Source organism: Pinus tabuliformis, chromosome 7 (assembly GCF_031772625.1).
Source record: "Pinus tabuliformis cultivar Carrire ecotype Pingquan chromosome 7, CPIR1, whole genome shotgun sequence".
Classification (NCBI taxonomy): Eukaryota; Viridiplantae; Streptophyta; class Pinopsida; order Pinales; family Pinaceae; genus Pinus; species Pinus tabuliformis.
Genome location: NC_142293.1, coordinates 1,307,440,917 through 1,307,449,450, shown reverse-complemented (window position 1 = coordinate 1,307,449,450; position 8,534 = coordinate 1,307,440,917). Strand labels below are relative to the sequence as shown.

At 39.1% G+C, this 8,534-nt stretch overlaps 2 pseudogenes; both read right to left on the bottom strand.

The window, feature by feature from the left end:
• Positions 1-1,475: 1,475 nt before the first annotated feature.
• On the bottom strand, positions 1,476-2,120 carry LOC149252330 (cytochrome P450 750A1 pseudogene; annotated as a pseudogene).
• On the bottom strand, positions 2,117-2,893 carry LOC149252329 (cytochrome P450 750A1 pseudogene; annotated as a pseudogene).
• Between the last annotated feature and the right edge of the window lie 5,641 nt (positions 2,894-8,534).

The window sequence follows — 8,534 nt, the reverse complement described above, 5'->3', positions numbered from 1 at the left end:
TGTACACCAACACAAGGGCAGAAGATCTCGCGTTTTTTGAACCATCATTAAAACAGAAGTTTTATACAAGATTAATTTACATTGTTTGATTGGTTTTTTATTTCCTTCATAGAACCTGCCTGTTACTGGAATCGACATATGTGGCGTTTGGGTTCTACCATCTTCAGTAGACTCTTTCACATTAGGCCTTTTTCATATTCTATATACTATTTTCAGAGCATTGAATTAATTGTATGTTTAAAAATGTATTTAAAAACCCAAAAAAAACATTTAATGAAAATATTTATTAATAAATTCTAGTTAAAAACCATTAATATTTTGATCCTTCCATCTTGTGGCAGAGGAAATATTGAAATTACTACACGGATTTTTAGTTATTGACAAAAGCATAGTAAATATATTCGTTAATGGAGTGGACTACGGATTCGCAAATTGGTTTAGTTGATTAAGAATTGCGGCAGCAGGTTGCCTCCAGAATCCATCTGATTCTGAGAAGCCCCGCAGTGATGTACTTTCGTTATTACGTATACGTATATATCGTCAGTTGTAGAAATTAGTTAATTAGGGGATTTTTGTTTTCAAGATATTATTTATTGATTTCTTTTTGAAATAGCGGTAGATATTGTGAAATTTTAGGCTGTAGAAGGCGCCATGAATATTTACAACTTATTTTATTAATCATTCTATTAACTTTACCATGCTTATATATTAATATTTTTGAAGGTTTTTAGATTTTACCACTTGGATTTTACTTCATTCTTCCCTTTTATTTCTTTTTTTCTTATATTGGTCTCTTCTCTTCTGCTCTCTCTTATCATTTTATTCGGATAATAATTAGACTCTTTATATTTATATCTCTTTGGTTCTCTCCTCCGGATAATAATTAGACTCGAAAACTTTCAAATAATTACAAAAAGAAAACATTCACATTTTTCAAATATACAAATCTAATTAACACCCAAAAAAAACTAAACACTACAGTGAAAATCGACTAAGTTACAAACTGCTAACTAAGCATCATTTATAACGATATTAATTTTATTAAAGAAAAAGATAAATCCACATTGCCATTGCAGTTGACTTTTAGTAGAATCCATTAATCTTTTGAAAACGCCTATAGATCGCAAAATACAGTAATCTTAGAGGCTTATCATAATTTTTCACATAATACACACTGTTTGTACGAGTGCTCCAGTTGGTGCCCACAGAAACCGGAGAAACGTAAAGAAAATAAAGTAAATGAGGAACGACCCCACAAACTCTGAAAGATGAGCGAGAATATTGAAAAAAAAGGGTGAAAGAGACAGGACTGTGCAAACTCATAATGCACATTATGTTTCTTCTGCATAAAAGAAAAACGTCAGGCACCCACAAATCGGGCAGACCAATATTTTCTGCCAATTCTGATCCTCCCACTAAGGAATTTTGAAGATAGATTGCTCTACCATGGAAAGCTACCCTCACATGTCAACAGTCTAGAGGCAACTGATGGGCATCCTCAACATTACAAAAGAAAACAATGGATTATGTCTCGACAATGCCGCTGAACATGCTTCCCTCATATCCACTTGATCGCCTTCGACTCTCCAATCGAAAATGTGCAATAGTTGAGCCAATGAAAGCTCAAGCATAGTAATGGCCATCAGAACCCCAGGGCACCCTCTCCTTCCTGAGCCGAATGGAAGCATTCTGAAATCTGATGGGCTTCCTGTTAAATCTACAGATGCTTCCTGCAAAAATCTCTCAGGCTTGAATTCTGAAGAATCTGCTCCCCACACATTGGGATCCCTTCCAATAGCCCACAAATTGAACAGTAACATTGTTTTCTTAGGTACATTGTATCCTCCTACTTTCACTGCCTCCACAGACTCATGGGGAAGCCCTAGTGGCGACCCTGGGTATAATCGGAGAGTCTCTTTCACCACGCATTGCAGGTATTTCATGCTCGCCAAATCCGACTCCTCCACTTTGCGATGTTTGCTGACTACATGCTCGATTTCTTCCTGCAATCTCTTCATGGCATGTGGATGCCTCAGCAGCTCACTCATTTCCCATTCTAACGTATTAGATGTAGTCGTTGTTCCCCCGACGAACATGCCCTTTTCCGAAGACAAATTCATTGCGTTATAAAATCAAACACTTTGGTTGATTGAATTTGAAGAATCAGAACCAACAGTATGGTAATCTTATAAAAAGAAAAGATTAGGAGCGAGAGACATAACAGAACAATTGCCTTCACTTTTTCTCGTGTGATTTCGTTCTCCGCCTTATCGGTCTCAGCTGCCAAATCGAGGAGCACATCAACGAAGTCTTTAATAGGCTCCGCTTCATCCCTGCCATTCGTGGCGGCTGCCACTCGATGATCAACATGGTCCTCTATTATTTTCTCTACGAATTCGACGAATGTTTTATGGATCTTCTTCATGCGCCGCTTGACACCTTGCAAATCAAGCCAATCCAAATACGGAATGAAGTCTCCAACGTTGAAGGCTCCTAACGCAATTGACACTTCTGAGGTCAGATCCTTGAATCCTTGGCCGTTGGCACTCAAATGATTATTAGTATTTTTTCTCTTCGTCAGCATTCTCCAAACTATATTGGAGACTACATTAGAGATGGCCTTGCTCAAATTTACCGCAATTGTTCCGCTCTCGCTCTCCTCCCACATGGAACGGATCATCACAGACATCTCTTCCTCTCGCACATGCTTGAAGGACTCAATTGTTTTGGCATTCAGCAATTCTGAGACGCATATTTTTCTCATTTGCCTCCAGTGATCTCCATACTGTGCGAAGGCCACATCCTGGTAATTGAAAAATATATATTTCCCACCGGTTGTTAGAGGCCGGTTGGAGAATATTAAATCATAAGTACTGAGAAACTGTTTTGCCATCTCAGAAGAAGAAACGACTAGGGTAGGGACAGAGCCTAAGCGCAAAAACAGAATAGGACCATATTTTTCAGCAAGGTCTTTAAGAGCACGGTGAGCAGGCAGCGTCAACTAGAGGAGATTTCCAATGATCGGCCATGGATAGGGTCCTGGAGGCAATCTAGTATTCCTTCCGCTCTTGTAATGCAATATTAAGAAAAAGATTAATAGAGTTGCGAAGCCAAAAGTTGCGAGCAGAGTTTGAATGAAGCTCTGAAAATCCACATTGAACCGTCTAGGGCATAGTGAAGTAAACAAGAGATTTTCACATCCGACAAAATTAGATTTCTTAGGAATTTTTCACATCCGTACAAAATTGTGACGTCATTAGACAGCGCCTTATTCATATACATTTCTCCGGAAAGCCCTATTTCCAACCCTATTGCATAGTAAATGCGGCTTGACATGGGGCCGATATAACATGCCGCTATTTTTTTTTTCTCTCTCATCACCGCGCAGCATGTTATATTGTGTTATATCGACCCCATGTCAGGTCGCATTTATTATGTAATAGGGGCGCGGCGTGTTAGATCGTGTTATATCGGCCCCATGTCAAGCCGCATTTACTATGCAATAGGGTTGGAAATAGGGCTTTCCCATTTCTCCACGTGAACAGTCCTTGACTTTCACATAGACGGTGAGCAAAGTAAATTAAAATAACGTACATAGAAAGGCATAATTTGGTATCGGCATTGGCTGGCATAAAAGCCTTTCAACTGAAATCTGATGATTCGTATTCTGCAGATCTTAGCGTTAAATTTTCAAAAATCTGATGATTTGTATATTTTCAGGTGCAACGTTAAATATTTTTATATGGACGGTGAGCAAAGTAAATTAAAATAGTGTACATAGAAAATCATAATTTGGTATCAGCATTGGCTGGCATAAAAGCCTTTCAACTGAAATTTGATGATTCGTATTCTCCAGATCTTAGCTTTAAATGTTCAACAGTTTGATGATTCGTATATTTTCAGGTGCAGCATTAAATATGAAATGTGATGACTCGTATTCTACAGATCTTAGCAGTAAATGTTCAAAAATATGATGATTTGTATATTTTCAGGTGCACCATTAAATATTGGTAGCAAAATAAATATTGATCAACAAATTAGTGTACAATATTTGGAAGGGTGTACACAAAGTTATAGCATTGGATTGAATTTTTGTATTTAGGGTGTACACAAAATCATAATATTGGATTAAATTTTCATACCTTGAATTTATAGAAGTATTAAATATTCACTTAATGTAATGACGCCGTAAATTTGTTTTAAAAATAATAGAAATTGATGCAAGATTTTGAGAAAATTAGGCAGAAATTTTAGGAAATGTGGGTTATAGCGATCAATTTTGAAGATTTTGGGTGCCCAAATGATCTGAAAATCACTCGTGAGTGATCTCAGCTAATTAAATTAATGAATGAAAGTATTACAAACTCATGCGCTGGTGTGTGTCTATGTTATCTTAGGCAATGGATTGATAAGATTGCAAAATACACAGACACTGGAAAACAGTAAGAGAAACACAGCAAGCAAAACAGAACACAACAAAATTTAATAAGGAGTTCACCCAATCCTCCTGGGCTACGTCTCCGGTCCAACTTTCAGTGGTGGCCTTCTTTTATTGTGTCTTTGAACAGAGTTTTACAATGAGGAGCTCGAATTGAGTCTCCTGGAACAGATGATGCTTAGTAGGGTGGTTCTTGGATTCCCCAAGCCACTAGAGTGCACAGACTCCCCCTTACCAAGTCTCGACCTCAACTGGTCTTAATGGGATGAGTCCAATTTGGTACTCAGTTCTCGACAAATATCCTCACAGGGATTGCTTGAACCTCTCAAGCCTGGTTCTGTCTGCTCAATGCTGCCTTAACTCTGCAGGTCAGCTCGACTCTCTGTTCTCTGTTTCTGTCTCTCTGTTTCCTTGTTCTCCACTGTCTCTTTGCTTCACTGTCCGTTCATGGCTTAAAGCCAACCTCTATTATCACTGTTCGCTTCTTCTCCCGCCTCTTCGGATCACCTGCTGCTATTCGCTTAGAGTTCCCTGCCTTTGTGTTATCGTCATTGTGTAACGTCTTACAGGGAAGTGGCCACTTGTCCCCTTATGAACTGCGTCAGCTCTTTCCTCAAACGGTTCGGTATTTCGATTACTCAGTGTAATGATTCATCCGCCAACTAAGCGGTCAATTCAGACTTTAATCTTTTATATGCCGCAGCTTAATTCTCCCTCTAGATCTAGTTTCCCATCGGGCGCAATCTCCGCCTTTAGATCTGGAGCTCTCAGATCCTACGGTGTTCGCTCTTATCGCGCGATTGACTTGCTCAGACGTCAACCCGCAATGAGAGGTAGTTTTCTCTCTCATCCGCTGGACACGCGTCATTCGTTATATGGCATCGCTGGGTCTCCTGCCAAACCCGCTTACCGCCTGAAACGCTTTCGATATTCTGCCAATTTTTTAGTGCGGTTTTGGAGCATGGGACCTACCTTTCATTTCAACGCTTTTCCCACGGTTTTCGGCTTTCCTTGTGACCGAGCACTCAGGGCCAATCCATTTTGAGGGGTTTTGCCCAACGCTGCATGATTAAAACAGCCTCTGTTTTCCAATCTGGACTTCCTCACTGCTAGTTTGCATCTTGCGCGGTCTCCATGGGCCTCGGTCAGCGTGCTTTGACCAAGGTACTCATCATTCCTTGCTGGCTACAAACTGCCATTGTCCAGAGGTCTTCCTAATGGCTCTTTTTTCACAAGTTTCTTGAAGTCTGTCATGATTTGATACAGTCATAGAACTCTGATAATCTTTCTTGGATCCAATTCAGATCACGACCTTCCCGCTAAAAAAGCTTTTGGACCACCAAAAGTTTGTTTTCAAGCATCGACTAAGTGAGGGTACAATTGTGTCACTTTTCCAATCTCTATCTATCTTGCACTGCTTGGCTTTGAACCCTTGAGCCCAACTCTGAGGTACTCAACATGTCCCCTGCGCGTCATTCTCACCTTCCTGTCCAGAACTGTGTCTTCTTGCAATTCATTAAGATATTCAGGTAATAGGGCATCAATAGAAGGCAATTGACTATGCTCTTCGGGATCCTCAATTAATGAAGGTTCAAATAGTCTCGAGTTGTTTGCATTTACTACTGAGTAGATGTGCATGTAAGCTGGTAAATCAAGGCGAAAAGCATTCTCACCAATTTTCTCAAGTATCTTGAAAGGTCCATACTTGATAGGCTTTCGCTTTTTACCTTCACCTCGCATTCTATCCTTGCTGATATACAGCTAGAATTGATCACCAACTTGGAAACTATGCTCCATCCGATGCTTGTCATGCCTTGCCTTGTATTTTGCTTGGCTGTTTTCCAGCTGTTCCTGTACCACCTGGTGGATCTCTTGGATTTGTTCAATGAACCTAGTTGCCTTTTCCACGTCATTGTGTCCATCAACTGTTGTGTCCTTACCAAAAACAAAATCCAAGGGTGGCCTGGGTGTAAAACCAAAACAGGTCTCAAAAGGAGATCTCTGTGTAGAAGAATGTTTTGCTCTATTGTAAGCATGCTGCACATAACACAAATGTTCATCCCAAAGCTTAGGATGTTTACTGCAATATCCTCTGAGCAACTGGATCACTGTCATGTTGACTACTTTGGTCTGGCCATCAGTTTGTGGATGCAAAGCTGTGCTTTTCTTTAGTTTGGTGTCCATCAATTCCCACAGACTTGACCAAAACTTTCCCACAAATCAGGTGTCTTGATCAGATACAATGGAAGTGGGTAAGCCAAAATGAACCCATACATGTTGAAAGAACAGTTTTGCAATTTGTTCAGCTGTAATCTGTTTACTACAAGGTATCAAAGTACACATTTCACTGAACCTATCCACAACAACATATAAATAATCATGACCTTTCCTAGATTTAGGCAGTCCTCCAACAAAATCCATAGAAACACTTTCCCAAGGATGAGAAGGTACTGGTAATGGAGTGTACAAGCCTAGTTTTCTGTTACTAGGCTTGCTTTTAGTACACATAGTACACCTTCTTACAAATCTAGACACTGTCTCGTTCATTTTTTTCCAATAACAAAATCTTTGCCACTGTGCCACTGTTTTACTTACCCCAAAGTGATATGATATTAGAGAAGTGTGTGCTTCTCGAATTATCTTTACCCTTTCAGTTTGTGGAATGCATAGCTTCCCACAATGATATAGGAGTTGGTCCTTTATATGATAATCCAATTCTTCTATTCGTTTTCCTTGACTTAAAGTTGCATATACATCTTTGAAAACTATATCTTGAGCATATTGTTCAATGTAGCTCTCATGTAACACAGAATTATGCTTAAGTATAGTAGATGCATTTATAATGGGTCTAGATAACATGTTTGCAACTTTATTGTGTATGCTCTTTTTATATCTGATAACTAAATGAAACTGTTGTAGAAAACCCATCCATCTATAGTGTCTTGATTGCTGCAACTTAGTTTGGGAGTGTAGATATTGAAGTGGTTGATGATCAATATGTATTACGGTCTCTTTGCCCATTAAGTAATGTTTCCACTTTTTCACACTCTATACCAATGCATACAATTCTTTATCATATGTAGGATAGTTAACTACTGCAGAATTAAAAGTCTCAGAATGATAACATATGGGTTTACCGCGCTGTGTCAACACTGCTCCCATGGCATAGTCACTAGCATCCGTTTGGATCTCAAACGGTCTTTGAAGATCAGGCAGTACTAGTATGGGTGTTGTACTAATCTTTGCTTTCAAGGTGTCCAAGGCTCTTTGTTGTTTGCCTCCCCACTGAAACACCTTGTTCAATCTTGTTAAAGCATGTAAGGGAGTTGCAATTAAGGAAATGTTAGAAATGAACTTTCTCCAATATTGTGCTGCACCTAAGAAGCTCCTAACTTCTATAACAGATTTGGGTTTAGCCCAGTTTACAATGACTGCCACCTTAGAGGGATCTATCTACAATTCACCACCCCCTTCTATATGTCCCAAATAATTCAAATATGTTTTGCCAAATTCACATTTTGAGAGTTTAACATAAAGTTTTTCTCTTTTCAAAACATCTAGTGTCTGCTTAACATGCTTTAAATGTTCTTCCCATGTCTTGCTAATATCAGAATGTCATCCAGATACACAATAACAAAATTATAAAGAAAAGGTCTGAGTACATCATTCATTATTCTCATGAAAGTAGTAGGAGCATTGGTTAAGCCAAAAGGCACAACCAGCCACTCATACAATCCCTGCTTTTTCTTGAAAGCAATCTTCCATGCATCTTGTTCTGCAACTCTGACATGATGATATCCACTATGCAAGTCTAACTTGGAAAAATAAACAACTTCTTTCAATTGATTCAAAAGATCATCTATGCGAGGAAGGAGATAACGTTTTTTTATTGTTATCTTATTAAGTGCTTGGTAATCAATGCACATTCTCCACGAGCCATCTTTCTTTCTCACCAAAATGATTAGTGACCCACATGGTGATGTGCTAGGTTTGATGAACCCCTTCTCGAGCAACTCCTACACCTGCTTCTTGATTTCAGCATTCTCTAAAGCAGACAACCTGTACATTCCAATGTTAGGCAATGGAGCATCTCGCT